The sequence below is a fragment of the Callithrix jacchus genome, chromosome 1 (assembly GCF_049354715.1).
Source record: "Callithrix jacchus isolate 240 chromosome 1, calJac240_pri, whole genome shotgun sequence".
Taxonomy (NCBI): Eukaryota; Metazoa; Chordata; class Mammalia; order Primates; family Cebidae; genus Callithrix; species Callithrix jacchus.
Window position 1 is genome coordinate 45,906,869 of NC_133502.1, and position 21,731 is coordinate 45,928,599.

General features: G+C 33.4%; 1 long non-coding RNA gene across 1 annotated transcript in view; it reads right to left on the bottom strand.

Annotated features, from left to right (window-relative positions):
* The window catches only part of LOC128928292 (uncharacterized), a 40,141-nt gene extending 18,817 nt beyond the window's left edge, over positions 1-21,324 (bottom strand). Inside the window, exon 1 of the long non-coding RNA XR_008473145.2 lies at positions 21,196-21,324. This is a non-coding gene — a long non-coding RNA (uncharacterized LOC128928292). The remainder of the gene's footprint in view (positions 1-21,195) is intronic.
* Positions 21,325-21,731: the final 407 nt, after the last annotated feature.

The window sequence follows — 21,731 nt, forward strand, 5'->3', positions numbered from 1 at the left end:
CTAGATACAGTACCGACAACTGATTATGTAACTTCTGCCACTAAAATATTCATACCAGTGCAACACTGATACATATTTTGCTTTCGAATATATACATAAAGGTCCATTAGTGATAAATGGCTTGGTTCAAAGTTCACTAGAAAGTCTCATGATTGTTTGTTACTACCTAATCCAAGTGAATAGCACTTAATTTTGATAATGGTAAACACAACCAAATTTTTTTGAGAAATACCAATCACTTAAGGACAAGGCTAATCTTTCCTGAACATTAAAACTTTGTATCCACATTGCAATTTTCATTACCTAACAAAAAAAATCTAAAACAAATTATTGATTGAATTGAATTACCTAATTACTTTGGAAATAAATGCATTTTAAACATTTTTATTCTCCCCTCATTTTATAATCAGAAAAATAAATAATGCATTATTTTTGCTCAAAACTTGTATAATTAAGTCTTTTACTTATTTTTTTAATTTTCGCCAGCATCCTTAAAGCTCTTGAATTGCTCTAGATAACCAGAGGTAAGCAAAATCACCAAATTTTAAATGTCTGGTGTGCTCTACCATTTTTGCAAGCTTGACAAAGGTAGCTTGGGAATTCTAGAAAGATAGAACAAATGATAGCTTGTTGGAAATGCATAGGAAACAAGATGACTGTTTATAGAACCAAATAAAAGCCTTCTACTAGAAACTAAAATACATCAATGGTTCTATATATGTCTATATAAGTAGAACCCAAAGGATAACCAACTGCAAATAAATAAAAATTAAAGGCAAAAACAAATAAACCAACTCCAAATTTTTTCTTACTCAGTTAACCATGGAGGCTAATATGTTACCCAGAGTCTTAAAAAAAATATGATAGATATTTCATTCCCAGAACACAAATTAATGTTTTTAGGTCTACCACTATACATTTTATGCCATTGAGAAATTCACTTTATGCATATGATCAGTGAGTAATTCAGTACTTGTACTATCCATGCAGTAGAGCAAACACAGTGTAAAGCAAAGCAATGTGAGCATTTATGTGAAATTTGGCTCCATGTTAAATCTGGCTTTATGCTTAACTATGTTAAAAAAAGATTTGCCAATTAGCCAGTGTATTTCATTATATTTCTTAATTTAGATTCATTGAGATTTAGAGCTTTAACTATAATCAATGTTAATTAGCCAAATTTCTCCAAGTTTCTATCAGGTTTTAAAGAGTATTTTACTATTTAAATTTTTTCAGCTTTCTCTGTATGTCCATAAATATAGACATACAGAAAACCAGAAGAAAAAAAAAAAAACACATATGACTTTCACAGGCCATTTATGATATGCTTGGACTTTCTGTTTTGTCATAAATTTGCTTTTCTTTTTTAATAACCAGTCATTTAATTTTAGGAAGAAAATTCTCACTACAAGATCCCTTCTCATATAAAATTATTGTCTTTTCATTATAACCTTCCTGACCAAAAATATATTTTCATATTCATAACATTTTTCACATCTCTCTCCTACTTACTGGTTCCTTTGAATATTGTTTCATAAATATCCTTTTCAACTCTATAATTTAACTTTTAGATAACTTCTGAATTTGACAAAATTATTCTTCTAACTATAAACATATTTTTAACACATTTTATATACAGGATTATATATTAACTATAATTCTTACTTTTAGTAACCTTAAATTGTAGTAAAAGCTTAGAAAGCAAGAAATCCTGAAGTATCAGATATTAGCATTTTATAGATGGAAATAATTCCACAATTTATAGAAACATATTTTTCCATATCATAATCCTTTCTTAAGTGGAAATGACTCAGATATCCAATAAGCATCAAAAAATGTTTAGGATTTAAATTACACAAAAAGTTCACCTATGATGCTTAATCATTTACATTTATTTACTTTGGGCAGTTTATGTGGATTGTTTATGCATTACTTATTTTCTTGTTAACAACTTTATAACCTGCAGAAATCAGGTGTTCACCTAAATTAGAACCTTAAAGTTAACTATATGTACATTTTCACCAATTACTCAAAAGATTCCACTATTTTAATTAAACCAACAATATTAGTCTTCCTTATTGAAAAAATCACACAAACAAACATCTTTTTGTTTGACTAGGTTTATAGTTTTATAACAGGTCCCAGTCCCACACACCTCAAAATATCTAACAGAGGCAAATATAAAGCTAGACAAAAATGTATGCTGACCATTCTGAAGACATTTCTATTTCTATTTTACTAATAATTTTAATGCTAGCTTATTAAAGATTTACTTAAGTCACATGATCCTGAACAGTATTTTGGACTTATTTACTTCATTTATGTGTTCTCTTATTTACAAGCAATTTGCTAGACATAAAATAAAATATAATAAATGTACATAGACATGAGCACATCTAGACATGTGCACACACATATAAACAAAGATCCAGTAGCTTTTACCTCAGAACTCTAACCATGAGATAGCAACACAAACTCACTGGTTTACATGGTTAGACTTGATTTGTCCCAATAGGTAATCCAATGAATGCTGTGAACCAAAATTTTAGGCAAAGCAGTTTTTATGTCTGTTTGATTTTTAAAGGCCAAACCTCCCCAAACTCCAAAGAATACTGGGACCAAACAACACCAAAGAATATTACGTACTAACCAGGCCTGACCGTGCTTAGAAGAGCATCATGATAGCCTAGATTCATGGAACTCCATCCCACTTTTCCATTCAACAGCGAACTCCATATTCCAAACAATGTTGGGGCCAATTAGTATTACAAAAGAATATTACTTTATGAAATTCTAGTTTTTCATGAAACACACACAATCGCCAAAATTAAAATCCACCTGCTGCAGCAACAAACAAGCCCCAAGAGTGTTCAAACTGAAACAGTCAACAGTTGGGGTTCTTCTTCACTCCATTGGTTCAGCTTGATCAATGTACAAACAAAAATTTTTTAGGAAGTTCCCAAATTGAGAGGAGCTTATCCCACTGTCTCATACCTACAAAAGACACTGATGTGCCCAGATGCAACAGACAACATGCAATTATACACAAGCCCCCAAAGTGTCCAAACTGAAGCAGGGTACTTTCCTCTCTCAGTTAGTTTGGCTTGTTCAACCAGCACATGAAAATTTTCTGCTGTCTGGTCCCACAACGGACACTCACCAATCCAGATGCAGAGGCCACATTTCAAAAGCTGTTTATTCCAAAGCAACTAGGAATACAGTAGGCTCTGGCTGTGGCAGGCCCAACAAGAGATGGAAACTCACCTCCAACCAAAATTGGGTGGGTGTCTCCTTAGGAAGACTTCCGAGATTCCTTGTCCAAGGCAGCCAACCGAGGAGCAACTCACATTCCAGTTTAGGGAACCAACATCTGTTACCCAAACACCAGGGGTTTAGACTAGGTCCTGCTACTCACCGCACATAAAGCCAATCACTGAGGCAAGGATTATTGCCAAGGTAGAAGTTTTAATCAAATTTTATAGCTGAGGAGATGAGAGCTCACTTTAAATCCATCTCCCTGACCAACTAAAATTAGGGGTTTATGTAACCAGGAAGAAATGTTAACTATGTATGAGAAAACAGGAACTCAAGAGGGGTAAGGAAGCAGTCATGATGAAGGAGGGGCCTGAGGTCTCAGTGTCTGGAGGTGATGATCTGGTGAGTTTGAGTTCTTTGATACTTTTTGAGAGGCTTAAGTGTCCTTTCCTGAGGAAGGAACTCAGATAAAGCAATTGTAAGCTTTAAGCTTTAAGACAAGAAGGGCCAATTTCAGTGTCTATTTAAAAAAAAAACTGTCTATGGGACTACTGGGTTATGATATAGTTTGGCTGTGCCCCCAACAAAATCTCATCTTGAATTGTAGTTCCCATAGTTCATGTGTGTCATGGGAGGGACCTAGTGGGAATTAATTAAATCATGGGGGTGGTTCCCCCATGCTATTCTGGTGATAGTGAGTAAGTTCTCATGAGACCTAATGGTTTTATAAGGGTCTTTTCCATTTGCTCCGTACTCATTCTTCTCTCTCCTGTAGTTGTAGGGAGGAGGATATGTTTGCTTCCCTTTCTGCCATAATTCTGTTTCCTAAGGCCTTCCCAGCCATGCTGAACTATGTGTCAGTTAAACCTCTTTCCTTTATAAACAACCTAGTCTCAGATATGTCTTTATTAGCAGCATAAGACTGGACTAATACAGGATGGTTTCCCTTTCTTCCTGGAGGACAAAGCGTTTTTTCAGAGGCCAAAAGGCAATGGATCAATGTGGAAAAGTTACCATTTACTTTATAGTGTAAATTTTTTAAAAAATTAAACAGTTCATTCTCATTTTTCTATAGGCTTAATTTTAGGTTCACTTACTTTTTAAAATTGTAAATTATAGTTATACATATTTATGTGGCACAAAGTGATGTTATGATTTATAAATAGGATGTGGATTAAGTAAATCAAGCTAATTAAGGTATTTGCTCTATTTACCATGCTGTATATTATTTTCTGTATTCTTCATGCTGTATAACATATCTAAAACAACAACAACAAAAACTACTCATCTATCTAATTAAAACATTGTAGACTTTATTTTTAAAGAAGTTTTAGGTTCAGAGTAAACTTTAGTGGAAGGTAGAGATTTCCTATATACCCTTTTCCCAACATATGCACAGCCACCCTACTCTCAACATCTTGCACTAGCGGTAACTTTATTATAGTTGACTAACATATACTGACAAATCTCTATAACAAAAGCACATGGTTCAGATTGTGTTTGTTCTTGGTGGTGTACCTTCTATGGGTTTACACAAATATATAATGACACATATCCACAATTATCCTGTCATACAGAATAGTTTCACTGCCCTAAAAATCCTCCCTCCTTCGATTATTTATCTGTCTCCCTCCCATAAACCCTGGCAACCATTAAACATTTTTTTGTCTCCATAGTTTTGTTTTCTAGATACTGTCATGCCATTGGAATCATATGGTATGAGCATTTTCAAACTCGTTTTCTATTTTTATTTTATTATTTTGAGATGGAGTTTCACTCTGTCGCCAAGTCTGGAGTGGAATGGTGTGATCTTGGCTTATTGTAGCCTCTGCCTCCCAGGTTCAAGTTACTCTCCTGCCTCAGCCTCCCCAGTAGCTGGGATTAAAGGCACCTACCACCATGCCTGGATAAGTTTTGTATTTTTAGTAGAGATGTGGTTTTGCCATGTTGGCCAGGCTGGTCTCAAACTCCTGACCACAAGTGATCAGGCCTTCTGAACACCTTGGCCTTCTAAAGTGCTGGAATTACAATCATGAGCCATCATGACCAGCCAAAATTGCCATTTAAAAATTGGTAGTATGCATGTAAGTTTTTTCCCTGTTTTTTTTTTTTTATGCTTTCATAACTCATTTCTTTTTAGTACTGAATAATAATATTTTATTGTCTGGATATATGACTGTTTATCCATTAAACTACTGAACAACATCTTAGTTGCATCTCAGTTTTGACAATTTTGAATAAAGGTGCTATAAATATCCATGCTGTAGTGTTTTCTGTGTACCTGATTTCAACTCATTTGGGTAAATACCAAGGAGTGGCATTGCTGGATTATATGTAAGAGTAATATCAGTTTGTAAGAAACTCCCAAATTTTCTTCCAAAGTCATTGTAACATTTGACATTCCTCCCAGTAAGGAATAAAAGTTTTTGTTGGCTTACATTGCCACTAGCATCTGGTGTTGCCAGTGCTTTGAGTTTTGCCCATTCTAATAGCTGCATATTGGTAAATCATTTATTTCAAAACTTTCAGTTTCTTAGTGAGATACAATGCTGAGCATCTTTTCATATGCGTATTTGCCATCTGAACACACCTTCATCAGTGAGGTATCTGTTCAGGATTTTTGCCTTTTTTAAAAAAAATCAGGTTGTTCATTCTTTTATGTTGACATTTAAGAGGATTTTTTTTTTGTATATTTTGGATAATGGTCCTTTATCAACTATGTATTTTGCAAATATTATCTCTAATTTTGTAATTTGTCTTTTCTTTCCCTTGATATTGTCTTTTGCAAAGCAGAACTTTTTAACATTAGTGAAGTCCAATTTACCATATTTTTCATGGTTCATGCATTAGGTGCTGCTTCTAAAAAAAAATCTTTATACACAAGGTTCTCTAAATCTCCTCCTATGTTGTCTTCTAGGAGTTTTTTGGTTTTTTATTTTGCATCTAATCCTATGATCCATTTTGAATTAATTTTGTGACAAATGTAAAAGTCTGTGTCGAGATTCATTTATTTGGATGTGATGTTGGGTTGGTCCTGTCCTGCACTACTGAATAGAGAGGGACATCCTCAACTTGATCATGAATATCTATCTACAAAAATCTACAGGTAACATTATACTTAATGATGTTGAACAAGATACTCTCCTGCTAAAATTAGGAACAATAGAAGGATGTCCCACTTACCACTACTTTTCAACATTACCCTAGAAGTCCTAAACAATGCAATAAAGAAATAAAGGAAAAAGCACATATTCAAATTGAAAAGACTATCTCTTCTCTATTTTATTGCTTTTCTTCTTTTTTCAAATATCAGTTAAGTAAGTTTATTATTTATTGTTTATTTCTGGGTATATATATATTATAGTAGTTTTTTTCATATTAACATTGTACCTATTTTTAAAATTTATACCCAAGTGTCTCATTTTTAGGGGATGCTAGTGTAAATGGTATTGTGTTTTTAATTTAAATTTCAATTTGCCTACTAATGGTTTATAGAAAAGCAATTGACTTTTGTGTATTAACTTTTTATCCCACAACATTGCTATAATCTTGTATTCAATCCAGGAATTTTTTTGGTCAAGTATTTTGGATTTTTTTGTGTTGATAATAATGTCATCCATAAAAATATGATAGTTTTATTTCTTTCTCCCCAATCTGTGTGTGTATGTATGTATATATGTATACATGTATATATATATACATATATGTTTATATATATACATGTATATATATACATATATGTGTTATATATATAATATATATACATATATATTATTTCCCTTATTTCTTTATTGTATTGTCTAGGACTTCTTGGGCAATGCTGAAAAGTAGTGGTAAGCGGGGACATACTTCTATTGTTCCTAATTTTTTCAGGAGAGCTTCTTGTTCAATACCATTAAGTATAATGTTACCTGTAGATTTTTACAGATACTCATTATCAAGTTGAGGATGTTCTCTATTCCATGTTTGCTGAGAGATTTTATCATACACAGACTTTGAATTTTGTCAGATGCCTTTTCTGCAGTTGATATATTATTTAGCCTTTTGATGTGATGAATGGATTGTATTAATTAATTTTTTAATTGAACCAGCCTTGTATGCCTGGGATAAATTCTACTTAGTTGTGGTGTATAATTATTTTTATACAAGATTGGAACAAATTTGTTAATATTTTGCTGAATATTTCTGCATTTGTGTTCATGAAAGATATAGCTCTACAATTTTCTTATAATATCTTTGTCTTTTTTTGGTACTAATGTAAAGCCTGGCTTCATAGCTTGAAAGAAAGTATTCTCTCTGTGCCTATATTTTAGATTAGATTATATTAGACTCGATTTTTGTTTTTGTTTTCTTAAGTGTTTAGCATATTTTTCAGTGAACCCATCTTTGTCTAGTGTTTTTGTTTTGTTTTGTTTTGTTTTGTTTTGTTTTCTGAGACAGGATCTTGCTGTTTTACCCACTCTGGAGTGCAGTGGCATGATCATGGCTCACTACAGCCCTGAATTCCTGAGCTCAGGAATTCAAGTGCTCAGCCACTGTAGTGAGGACTACAGGCATGCACCACCATGACTGTGTACTTTTATATATCTGTGGAGACATGGTCTCTCTTTGTTGACCAGATTAGTTTCAAACTCCCAGCCTCAAGTAATCCTCCTGCCTTGGTTTCTCAAAGTTCTAAGATTACAGGTATAAGCCACTGAGCTCAGCCTGGGTCTGATGCTTTATGTTTGAGAAACATACTATTGTACATTTGATTACTTTAATAGATATTAGCCTATTCACATTTTATTTCTTCTCTGGTGAGTTTGGCAAAGTTTGACTTTCCAGAAATCTATCCATTTCTTTTCGATTATCAAATATTTGGGCATACAATTACTCATGATATTATTTCATGAGCCTTTTAATGTCTTTGGGATCTGTTGCAACGTTCCCTCTTGCATTCCTGATGAGGGTAATTTGTATCTTCTCTCATTTTTCTGAGTTAACCCAGTGAACAGCTTTAAAAATTTTTTAATTAAAATTTTATTATATTTAAAACTCAGAAAAGTAGCCCAACAAGTTAAGTTTGTTGTTATTGTTGACAGGGAGTTTCACTCTTGTTGCCCATGCTGGAGTGCAATGGCACCATCTTGGCTCACTGCAGTGTTCACTTCCTGGGATCAAGCAACTCTCCTATCTCAGCCAACTGAGTATCGGGTACTACAGGAGCCACACCACCACACTCAGCTATGTTTTGTACTTTTAGTAGATACAGGGTTTCACTGTGTTGGCCAGGATGGTCTCAATCTCTTGACCTCATGATCCACCTGCCTCAGGCTCCCAAAGTGCTGGGATTACAGGCTTGAGATTTCGTGACTGGCCATGTTAAGTTTCTATAATTAAATAAATGATGTTTACAAAATCTATTTCACCTCATTTGTAATGGAAAAAATATCTATATGCCATCTCATTATAGTCAGGCAGAAGATAAAAATATTCTCTATTGTAAGTACTGTTTGCATTTTCCTGAAGTTCAGGCCAAAAACATATGACATGAAAATTAAATAAGAGGTATAGAAATTGGAAGAGAAGACAAAATTGGCCTAATGTAGAAATAGTGTGATAGTCAACATGGAAGCAATATACAGTAATTAGAACTAATACAAAAGTTCAACAAAGTTGTCATATATGAAATAAACTTATTAAAATAGCAGTCTTTATTTATACTGGCAATAACAAAGCATTAGTATATTTAAAAGTATAATGCTAAAAATGACAAAATATTGTCCAGGAATTACCCTATCAAAGAATGCATTGACCTTGCTGTTCAAAATGTTAATTTATCAATAAGTGTAAAGGATAAGATTAGCAATTGGGAGAAAATTTTGCTACTCTTTCTTGTTAAACATTCTAGCCACATTTCCTGTTGTTATTAGTGAAAACATAATGGAGAGTGCTAAACTATGTGATAGGTTAGCAGCATTTATCTTGTGTTTTAACTTGTTTATTGTAAATAAACCTGTATTCTATGAATTACGGGACTTGGCTTCCTAGAATACATATAATTTTAGGGAGTTAAAAAAGGAAGATATTTTATAATAGAAATAACTGCCATTTTGCAAGTTTGTTTTGTATGAATCATTTGAAATCTCACATGCATAATGCAAGACATGGTTTATTCTAGCACATGAAGAAAGAAACTGGGATGCTGAAAAATTCTTAGGCATATCTATGTTTTATCTGTGCTTTGAAATTGGCTAGATTCTATAAATTATTAGAAAATTTGGTGCTAAGAAAATATCTATTATAAATCTGACTTGAAATGTCGATGCTTTATTTTATACCAAAACTTAGAAGACCTCAATAAATGGCACAAGTTAATATATTCATAGATGGTAAATTTAATTTTTAATATGTCAACTCTACCTAAATGTAAATGGATTCAATAAAATTCCAACAGATAGCTAAGAGAAACTTTTGTCAAATTAAGCCTACTATATAATTTTATAATAACATAAAGTTAAGTAGTTAAGTAAATCTATTATAATTCTAAAAATGAAGAGCAAATATATATGTATGTATACACATATACACACGTGTGTGTACATATGTACATATATATGTATGTGTGTATATACGTATTTATACATATACTGTGTACTGAATACTGTTGAACATGGTATACATATTAACCCATGTATGGGTTAACAATAATAGTCTATGAAGTAGACATTCTTATGTTTGTTTTATAGAGGAATAGACTGAAGCACAGAGAGTTAAATAAGGTACCCAAATTTGTTAATTTTTCTCTAGGTAATTGGGAGGCCTAAACTCTTTTTGTCCAGAATTCGTGTTCTTTACTAGTTTGCTATATTGTCTTTGAGGAAATATGTATGTAGCTAATGTGTGCAAAAACAGCCTTAATAGTAAAAAAGCAAAATGCATATTAATACCAAAAAAGCATACCCTTTTGCAAGTAGCAGATTTGCAAAAATTTAAAGGCAGTACGCTATGAAATATAAGAATACAGAGAAATTGAAAACTTCAATTTTGCCAGTGGGAATGTAAATGTGCAGACATTTAAGATATTTTTTAATATCTGGTAAAAAGATATATGCAAATTTCCCATGTCCAGTAGTCATTCGCATAGCAAAATGTAAATCCTCACAAAACCTTTCCCACAAGTCTGCAAGGAGATATTGACATTCATCATGGGTTGTAATCCTTGGTAGCAAAGAGGTATAGACAATATACAAGTCTGTCTCTGGAGCAACAGATTCATAAATATGATAATGCACACATATGATAATGTGGTAAATGGCATGCATCTAATATAATAAGTTATATTTACAATAGAAATATGGGTGTATCTAAAAAAATCTAATGTTAAATTTTAAAAGTAAAAACAATACAAATTATAGGACAATTCTGCTTATGAAATGAAAACTCACACTTATATAAAATTACATAATTTTTAAAAGATACAGTTATACCTAAACCAGCCTAATTTAGATGCACTGAAGGCATATTGGGCACACTAGAGAAACTGCCATGGGTTTTGTGGGTGGCGGGACAGTAGAAATTAGCCTCATGTGAAAAAGTGCAGCAAAAAAGAACAGAAAAGTTGAAAATTCAAGAAATACTAACTTACAAACATGTATCTTTCTCTATTGTTTGGAACATTCATATTTTTTTAATCAAAAATAAAATCATGTATACATTTAATATATCAATTTCTTTTATCTATTTTCTGCTAAAAATTGAAAAATTCAGCATTTTCAAAATAAGCTCCTATAATACAAAAGTCAATAGCAGATGTGCCTGCAACCATTTGAAATTTACATATATCTATTTTGCAGCTTCATGCTTTAACACACCTTAATTTAGTATTTTTTAGCTTAAGGCTGTTAAGGCACTGGTCTCCATTTAATAAGCATACTTATGAAACATACATTTATTTTAATACATGTCTAGTATTTTTATTTGTCAAGAAAAATATTTTAAAGAAGATAAATGAAAAATGAGAAGCTTTTTTGAAAATAAAGATGAGAGCATGATTGTTTTATCTAAAACTTCAGCATTCTAATATAAGCACTAGCAAATGAGATATTAAGATACTCATAGTATTAATCCAATTCATTTATAACTTATTTTTCATTTTAATGCCAACTGAATGTAAACAGAATGAGACTGTTTAATCCCTAGCTTTGCCTCTTGAGAGTGTTCCTTGATTTCAGATATGATGTGAATACTGGATGACTCATTCAATATGATTCAGTGCCCTTGAGGAAGGTTGAATAGAATAGCTCCAACAGGGAAGATGAATTCCCTATAGCGTCTCAGACTGCAGCATTTTTAAAAGCTAGAAATATTTTTCCACACAATTAGCACAAAATCACATTGTCAGGGATTTGCCTTCAGGTCATTAACTAATATGTTCACTAACAATTTGCACAAAGTAGATTTTAAAAAAATAAAAATTTTTCTGCCTGAGTCATAACTGTAACTGACTTAGAATTAAACCATTCTTGCTGGAATTCTATCAATCGTCTTCTACTCTTTCAGTACTTCTGTTGTAACCCTGAAATTCCATCCAAAAATGTATTTTCTATCTCATCTTTTATTTAATGTCTAAATACTTTTAACAAAGTTTATCTATCTTTTATATTTGATTCTTCTTCTCTCGATAAGAGATGTGTCATTTATCATAAAAATCAGAACAATGTGTGTTTCTCTGTAAAATTGTGTTAATGTTGTGATATTTGTATGGTGCACAGAAGGATCATATTAAATATTTAATATTCTTACAAAGTCTAAAGAATAGAATAATACAGCATTTATGAAGAAAATTGCCGATAATTCAAGATCATCTATGGAAAGGGTCTCCCATATAAGAAATTTGAAAAAAACAAAAATAAAAATATTTAGGGATGTTGTTGGATGTTAGTATGTAAATCCTACATTTGGTCAGAGTGAAAATTCTCTAAAATCAAGTCGTAAAAGGCATATCAAGAGTTCTTAGGTTAATATGATCTATTGGCATAGGTGGGGCATAAAACAATTTGGACAAAATCCTTAGGGGGCATAATTACATGTTGCAGAATAGCAACCCAGTTCTTACTCATTTCAAGTGACAGAACCCGAGATTTTGCATATGCCAAAACAAGACTATAATCATATTCCCAGCTCACAGGGTTTTATAAAAATTAAAAATATTTACATCATTAGGAAGGATAAAGTGTAGACAAAAAATGCATGTAAAGGGACTGTAAGACACTCACCAGTGAAGTAACTCAATTCCATCATTCGACATTGTCACCATGGATATGTGAGTGTGCCCCAACAAAATTACAAGTCAGTTGCTCCAAATCAGTAAAAACCTGATAGCTCACAGTTGTTTTGGGAACACAATCCTCACAGGACTGCCTATATCCTGGAGATGTGCAGGTATCTTAGAGTAAGTTTGGAACTTGAATACTCCTTTGCTCTCTTCTTGGTATATTCACAAAGGCCACTGACACTACTATTACAGACAACTGAGAGGGAAAGAGTAATGGCAACAAGTAGCGAGTCCCAATTTCCCAGAAATGAGGTAGAGTAACCTCCTGCTAACTGGGGCTTTCCTCCTCTGATAGTACTTTCAGTCACTTTGGGAATGCCAGAAGAAAAGCTACAGAAGTTTGAACCCTCATGACAAGATGGAAAAAGGAATTCAGGATCTCATCTCTCTCTACAGAATGAAATGTTACTGGTGAAAAAAATCTAACCTGACTAGAGAAGCTAAGTTTAACAAAAGACTCTTGATAGCATTAGATACAGTATCTAAGAGGTATGCCAAGTTCCCGCAGGCAGGACTTGTCAAGAATGGAATTATTCTGTTTATTTTCCTTGTGTCTTTCTTCTCCATTCCATCTCCATCATATTCTGTGTAAAGCAATCTGTTTTCTTCATCTTAATCTTAAAAGTTTTAAGGTGGAATAATTATTAATCTATTTTAAGGTACCTGTACCACAATTGTCTCTCTGAATTTTCATGTGTTATCCAGTTTGCTAAATTGTTCCATGGAGAGTTTTTTTTTCTTTTTCTTTGTTTTTTTTTTTTTTAAAGCTAAAAATGTGTGTATTTTTTTCTATAGATTCCAGGTATTCTTTGTTTGTTATGATGGCATAATTTTAATTTGTGATATGATTGACTTCATACATGCTGAAGAATATCTGTGTCTTATTATGGTGTTAAATGCTGACTCATGTCTCCCCATCATTCATAGGTTGAGGTTCTGACCACTAGTACCTCAGAACATGACTACACTTGGACAAAGGACCTTTAAAGGTGGTTGTGGGGTGTTTAAAGTAAAAAAAATTTATATTGGTAGATCCTGAGCCAACATAACTGTTTTCCTTGTAAGAGAATATTAGGACACAGACAGTACACAAAGTGTAGACCATATGAAGACACAGAAGATGGCCATCTACCAGCCAAGTTTGGGAGCCTCAGACAAAGCCAACCCTGTTGCTACTTCCATCTTGGACTTCTACCCTCCAGAACTGTGAGGGAATAAACTGTTATTTAAGCCATATAGTTTTTGTTCCTTTGTTGTGACATCTGTAGAAAAACTAGTATATTTGGAAAATAATACACATACCCATATAAATCATGCTGTGTTTTGGTGGTAATAATGAGGAAAACTACAGAATATACCCAACTTTATCTCAGATAATAACCCATCATGAATATTAGTAAATGACTAATTCCTCTTTTGTCTAATATATTAAAATAAAACATCATATAATGAAATCCTATATGTACCTGGGTGAAAATCTGAACTCTGTTCTGTACTGCATAGGAGACTCCATTTAGGTTTGCTGCTGAAAACCAAATTTCTTGGTATGTTATTAACGAAGTGGACATGGAAACACAAAGATTGTGATTAATGGTAAGATCTGTAATACATGGGTTTTAACCTAATTTGCAAGTACCAAACAAGGGTAGTGGCTACCTTGGTCAGGGTTGGTTTAAGAACTGTGGATCCCATGACTAGGTGATGATATAGAAGAAAGCAGCAAAACATGAAGCCAGCCAAAGAGAAATGGATTATCACTGTTACACTAATGATTTGCTGCCTTTACTAGGAAAAAAAATGAAGCTAGTCTGGAACAACTCAGTTTTCTATAATCTCACTGACTCCTTTTGATTGTCTGATTCCTGCTAAATGAGCTTGAATATCATCTTTCAGATTGTATTAGTCAGAATTTTTCCTTCATTTGATACAAATGAGCAGTACTATTCAGATGTATTTTCTTAGTTTTGGCCATAATTTAAAGTAGTTTCATTCCATTCCTGTCATATGCAAGCAATTAAAAATAGACATCTTCAATCTTACGTAATTAATATACATTATACTGAAATTTCATTATTTAGTAATAGCATGATTATGTTTACATGATTGTTTTCACATAAACTTAAGCTTATTAATAATATTTTTAAAAGAATTATGAAAGCTCTTAATCATATTTTTAAATAATTTGATAAAATGTATTTATGTACAGTAATTTATATCTGTAAGTAGATATATTTTATTAATGCTCTAAATGTAGAAAACACATTTCGTTGTTTAAGTAAAAATGCCTTGCTTAATTTTTAAAAACATTCTAGACTTTTTAAACAAATGTAACATAATGACAGAGAAGGAAGTTAAATAACTTGGTTTATCAGATGTTTATTGTCTTTATTGCAACAATCATATTGTGTAGCTAACCCTGCATTAGTGAAAAAAATTGATAAGCATTTATTAGGCTCACCGGACTGTTGGTTGTTGATTTAGAGTTGTTTTTTTCTTTGTCGTTCTGGTCTATACTGTGCTCATGCACATGTTTGTCATCAGATGGCTACTTGCCTCCAATGGATGACTGGTAGAAATTAAATCTGTATAATGTATCTCCCACCTATAGCAAGCTAACATAAGAATGTTCTGAGGGCAGTGGTAAAGGCAGTAGTGAGAACGTGGAAACAGACAATTGATTTTTTAAGGTTTTCTTGAGTCAACAGCCCACATCCCTTGGTCAAAGCAAGCATTGTGATTAGCCAAGATTCAGTGTAGGAGAGCAACTGGAGTAAGGATAAGGAATGGTGATCAAATAAAATTCTTTTTTCAAACTATCAGACTTGAGAAGTTGAATCCCTAATGCTTATAGAAAAGCTTTACAGACACCCTGTAGGTCTCATTTGTTATGGCATTATGTGTTGCAGTGATACAAATTTTACCTCTAGCTTCATATTCTAATCAGTCTAAATCTGAAAGGTTTAAATAAATTTGATCACTGGTACTCATATTTTTCTCTGTGCAATGATGATAATTTCTATAAACAAAATAGTGCTAAATATTTTTAGGAGGTACAGAATACATCTAAGTAGATGTAATTTCACTGCATCAAAGATATATCCCAGGATGTTAGAATTAAAAAATTATAAGTTAAAGCAGAGCAATGGGGATATCGTATCTCACTTTAATATTGTTAAGTGAAATTCTTATGTCATTGGTAATTGTTTTTAGAGATAATATATACATCAAAATTATATGAATAATTATTATTATTTTCATGTAGCAAAAGTAACAATCAGAGACACCTTTTTGTATTCATCTAATTGAATACCTTTTTGGCTTTTCAATCAGAATTTAGTTTATCACAATTTCTTCAGGCTATTTTCTAAAAATTGCTCTCTGGCCTGTTAGGGTCACTAAACATAATATATAGTAACCTGAACATAAAATAACTAGTAATCTATTATTCTCAATTTCTTCTATAATTTGTGTTGTTTTCAACTTACTTTCATGCTTTCATTCCCAACACACAAAATCATATATTAACTCTATTTTGGAACAAAGACAGTAAAATATTATTTGATTCTTAAGTAATGTGGATAAATTAAAATAGATATTAATGAAATAATACAAATAGGTTTTAGAAGAAAAATGACTTCATACATAGTTTCAATTATTTCTTTGTTTTTGCTATTTATAATGTAAATTATGATCAACACATTATATAGATCAATACTGTCTTGTGATAGTTCTCTAAAAGATACTTGATGCTATGAATATCTGAAATTAGATAATATTCATGGACTATAAAACACTAAAACATGTAGATTTTATTATTTAATGTATGTAGTTTTCAAGTACTGTACTCTGATTTGAAGTAGGCTGGTAAATATTTAACAAGATCTGAAAAAAGTCCTAATTTGGAGGAAACAAATTTCAAGCTGCCGATATAATGTCATAACTGTTAAATTGATTTTGTGTAGGCTCCGTGAGCCGGTTCCTGCATTCTGCTGAATCCTTTATTAGCTTATCTCATTTTCTTTCAATCATAAAGATTTGATATGGTTTATTCTCTGGCAAAGGAAAGGCCTGCAAGTTTTGCTACGAAAAAAAAAATGTCTTTGGGCATGGGGCCAGGACTAAGAGAGATGGGGAACAAGACAACTTATCATCCCACAAAATGATACAACATTTATTCAGCTCTAGAAGACTATCTCTGGAATATATCCAGAATTTGTTGTCTGCAAAATCATGTTTATTGGGTATTTGTCCATTAATATATATTTTCATTTGTATTATATGAGATAAAATGTACATAGACTTTGGCATCCCATAGAACAAATCCCAGTCTATACTACCAAGATAATTATGGTAGTGGGTAAGTTATGGAAGGGTTGGGGACTCAGCAATCATTTTTTGCTCTTAACTAACAGTGATTTAATAATTTTAATTCAAAACAGTAACACTAAATATTATGAAATTTCTGATTTCCAAGATAATATAGAAAAGTCAACATTTCTGGTTCAAAGGTTGGATCTGAAAATAACTGACCATAATTTTGTGGTGTCCTGTGTAAAAGAGACATTATTGAGCATCCGGCAGATATGTCAAGTGAAAATAAAAATAAAGAGCTGTATTTACCTTAAAACTTAAATTGTATTGCTTTAAAGAGAATAAAATACCTAGGAGTACAACTTACAAGGGATGTGAAGGACCTCTTCGAGAAGAACTACAAACCACTGCTCAAGGAAATAAGAGAGAACACAAACAAATGGAAAAATATTTCATGCTCATGGATAGAAAAAATCAATATTGTGAAAATGGCCCTACGTAATTTGTAGACTCACTGCTATTCCCATCAAGCTACCAGTGACTTTCTTCACAGAACTAGAAAAAACTACACTAAATTTGATAAGGAACCAAAAAAGAACTCGTATAGTGAAGATAATCCTAAGCAAAAAGAACAAAGCTGGAGGCATCACACTACGTGACTTCAAACTGTATTACAAGACTACAGTAACCAAAACATCATGGTACTGATAACAAAACATATATATAGACCAATGGAATGAAACAGAGGCCTCAGAAGTAACACCACACATCTACAGCCAACTGATAGTCCACAAACCTGACCAAAAAAAGCAGTTGGGAAAGGACTGCCTATTTAATAAATGGTGTTGGGAACACTGGCTAGCTATATGCAGAAAACTGAAACTGGACCCCTTCCTTATACCTTATACAAAAATTAGCTCAAGATGGATTAAAGACTTAAATGTAAAAACCAAAGCTCTTGAAAAAAACCGAGGCAATATCACTCAGGACATAGGCATGGGCAAAGGCTTCATAACTAAAACACCAAAAGCAAGTTAATCAAAAGCCAAAATTGACAAATGGAATCTAACCAAACTAAAGAGCTTCTGCACAGTAAAAGAAACTATCATCATCAGATTGAAGAGAGTAAATATTTTCTCCCTACAGAATGGGAGACAATTTTGCAAGCTACCCATGTGATAAAGGTCTAATACTGAGAATTTACAAAGAACATAAACAAACTTACAAGAAAACAAACAACCCCATCAAAAATGGGCAAAGGATATGAACAGACACTTCTCAAAAGAACACATTTATGAGTCCAACAGACATATGAAAAAAACTCATTATCACTGTCATTAGAGAAATGCAAATCAAAACCACAATGTGATACTATCTCACACCAGTTAGAATGGTGATTATTAAAAAGTCAGGAAGCAAATGCTGGAGAGGATGTGGAGAAATAGGAATGCTTTTACACTGTTGGTAAGAGTGCAAATTAGTTCAGCCATTGTGGAAGACAGTGTGGCAATTCCTTATGGGTCTAGAACCAGAAATACCATTTGCCCCAACAATCCCATTACTGTGTATATACCCAAAGAATCATAAATGATTCTACTATAAAGACACATGCACACATATGTTTATTGTAGCACTATTTACAATAGCAAAGACTTGGAACCAACTCAAATGCTCACCGTGATAAACTAGATAAGGAAAATGTGGTTCATATATATCATGGAATACTATGCAGCCATAAAAAATGAATGAGATCATGTCCTTTGCAGGGATGTGGATAAAGCTGAAAACCATCATTCTCAACAAATTAACACATGAACAGAAAACCAAACACTGTATGTTCTCACTCATAAGTGGGAGTTAATCATTGAGAACACATGAACACAGGGAGGGGAAAATCACATACCAAGGCCTGTCAGTGGGGAGGGTGGTGGGCTAGGGGAGGAATAACATTAGAAGAAATACCTAATGTAGGTGATGGGTTGTTGGCAGCAAACCACCATGGCACGTGTATACTTATGTAATAAACCTGAGCGTTCTGCACATGTATCCCAGAACTTAAATTATAGTTAAAAACGAGCAAACAAAACACAGCAACTTTGGATACAATTGGACACATAGGGAAACCCAAGAAAAAATGCAGAATGAAGATAGTCATCTACAAGCAAAGAAGAGAGGCCTCAGAAGAAATCAATCCTTTCTATATCTTCATCTCAGAAATCTACACTATGAGGATGTGAGATAATATATTTCTGTGGTTTTAACTACCCAGTCTATGGCAGTTTGTTGTTATCACTCTAACTAATACAAGTGTCATTCATCCTGATGACCTTCTGAAAAATATCCCTGTGAAATTAGACTCAGTAAGAAGAAATCAGCCATCAACATGTTGATGTTGGCCCTTCTGCATTAAGATTTTGCATAACCTCCTAATTTCCATTTCTCTTTTGAGTCACAGGTTCTGAAACCCAGTTCTGTTTTCACTTTGGGTCTATCTAGAAATCCAGCATTCATATTTCCTTGTTAGTATTTTCTGTCTTGTCCCTCAGTAGCTGTTTCTTCAGCTGCCTCTTATAAAACAGTTTTTGCCTAAGAAATTTGCCTTCTAAGGAGACATCTTTTCTAAAATTAATCAATTCAGAACCCACATGAGAAGCAATATGAGTTCATGTAGTTCTTTGCAATACCTGGAAGACTCAAAAGAATATCATATTTATGATTTCCTTCTACTGGGATACACACACACGCACACACACACATACATATGTATGTATATATGTGATTTGTAGCTCTTGATGTAGCCCTACTCATACAGGCTTAGCATTAATAATGTAAAGCTAGGACCTCCCTGATGCTCTGAAATGCACCCAGAATTCAGCTGCCACACTATATAAAAGCAGCAAATAGTCTGGCAATCAATGTCTAAAAGAACTCTAAAGGAGTCAGGTGCTTTTTTGCCTAAAATTATCTGTACTTCATCTACATCTACTTGGAAAATGCTGTACTTGTGAAATAAGCAGTGAAAGCACGCATATGGAAGCAACCTGTACCAACTAAAGATGCAGGTGTTGGCCTGTAGGGTCACAGGTAATTTCACCTTTTCAGAGAGGAGTTTCCGTTTTTATGATATTGTTTACTAAGCCCCTAACTAGCAGCCCTTGTTTGTCAGGCCTCACCTGAGTTCTGCTGGCTGTTCAGCCCCATGAGGTCTGCCTTGCAGAGCATTGAAATGCCTTAAATGGCCCTTTGTGGGGTTCTTTCTTAGGTCCAAATGACTGCTAAGCCTACAGATGTCTAGCTCTTGCCCTGAAACTATAGGCATCTTTCTTTAAGATGATCCCTTGCTTAAGTCCCTGCAATTACTACAGAGCTGGTTTAAATATCTTTCGCAAGCCTCAGGAACAAAAGCCAAATGTTCGACTGTAAAAATATCACCTGGATAAAACTAAGCCTCTCCTAATGTTAAATAAAATACTCTGCCCACATACTAAAATCCAAGGTCCAATGCCATACATCCTCTGCACAGGAGTAGCCTTAATCATTTCCCTAAATTATCATTTTTGTTTAATGATTTAGAATATCTAACAAGTACACCGAAGTTTAAGGTCTCTGAAATTGATGGCTCAAAACTGTGTGTGTCTGAGGAAGAGACACGACCTTGTGTGATATACTCTATTCAGGAAATAAACTAATAGTAGCTATTCTCTGTAGATTAGAACAACAGAGCATATGGATACGTATTTGAAGGAAACCACTCTACCTTCCCAAGGCAGAATGAGCAAAGTGGTATAGAGAGGACAGAAAGTACACTGAAAACCTTCCAAACGAATGCAGAAAAAGAAGTGCCACTCTTTTCCCCAAGAAATAACAAGTGAATAGAGACCAACTCTTAGGGAAAACTGTTGACTACTGACGGAATGACATTCAGGAACAAGTATGAAAGCCTCCTGTTCTGTAAGGGTAGGGGGTTAAGTATAAGCAATGCAGCCCTAGCCAGAAAAGTCAAGTAACTTGGAAATAAGTTTAAAGTTTCCGGACCAGGCGACCCGTCTTTCAGTTTGTAATTATCTGTTTGAAAAGGTAATACTGACCTAAGTTGTGGAGATCAATTAGGATACGTTCCAATTTAAATATCGGTTTCACTTCTGAAATTCAATTATTGTCTTTAAAATTGACAATCAAAATCACTAATGACCAAAAACTACCACTTAATTTTAGCTTACATTCAAAGGACATTTTCTAAAGTTAACAAAAAATAAATAAAACTACAGCAATGGTTTAAGTGACTATCTAATTACTTTATAGAAAATTACCTTTCTTCCTTAAAACAGTGTGAGGCTGCCAAATCCACTTCTGTTGTAGTGAGCAGCCTCATGTTATTTGGCTTCTGGGCTCCATCTGCGTTTGTCTGCATCTGCTTTCATCCTCCTCAAACTCCTCTCAAAAGGAGCACAGAGAATCTGCAATTCATGTCAGGGCACCCAGCCAGATTAGAAGCTGCCAAATATCCACATCAGGTTTTGTGAGAAAAATTAAGTTACTTAAGCCTTTTCTGTAGCCTAGCAGTGGTAGTGTTGGATGAAAGGTTATGCAGTTTGGATATCTATTTCCATCCTGCTGAGAAAAGATAATTTGGAATTAAGAGTGTGAGGTTATGATGTGGTTTGGACATTTTACAGTGACCTAACCTTTTCAAATGCTATTCTTACTGTGTCTGATTTTGTTGGTGGTGATTTTCTTTGCTGTTTTTCTGCAGTTCTCACACTACAACTTGGAGAGTAGAATGCGAATAACTTCACATAATACATTTTTAAGAATTCTGTGGTTCTATTCACATCTCCGTTATCCT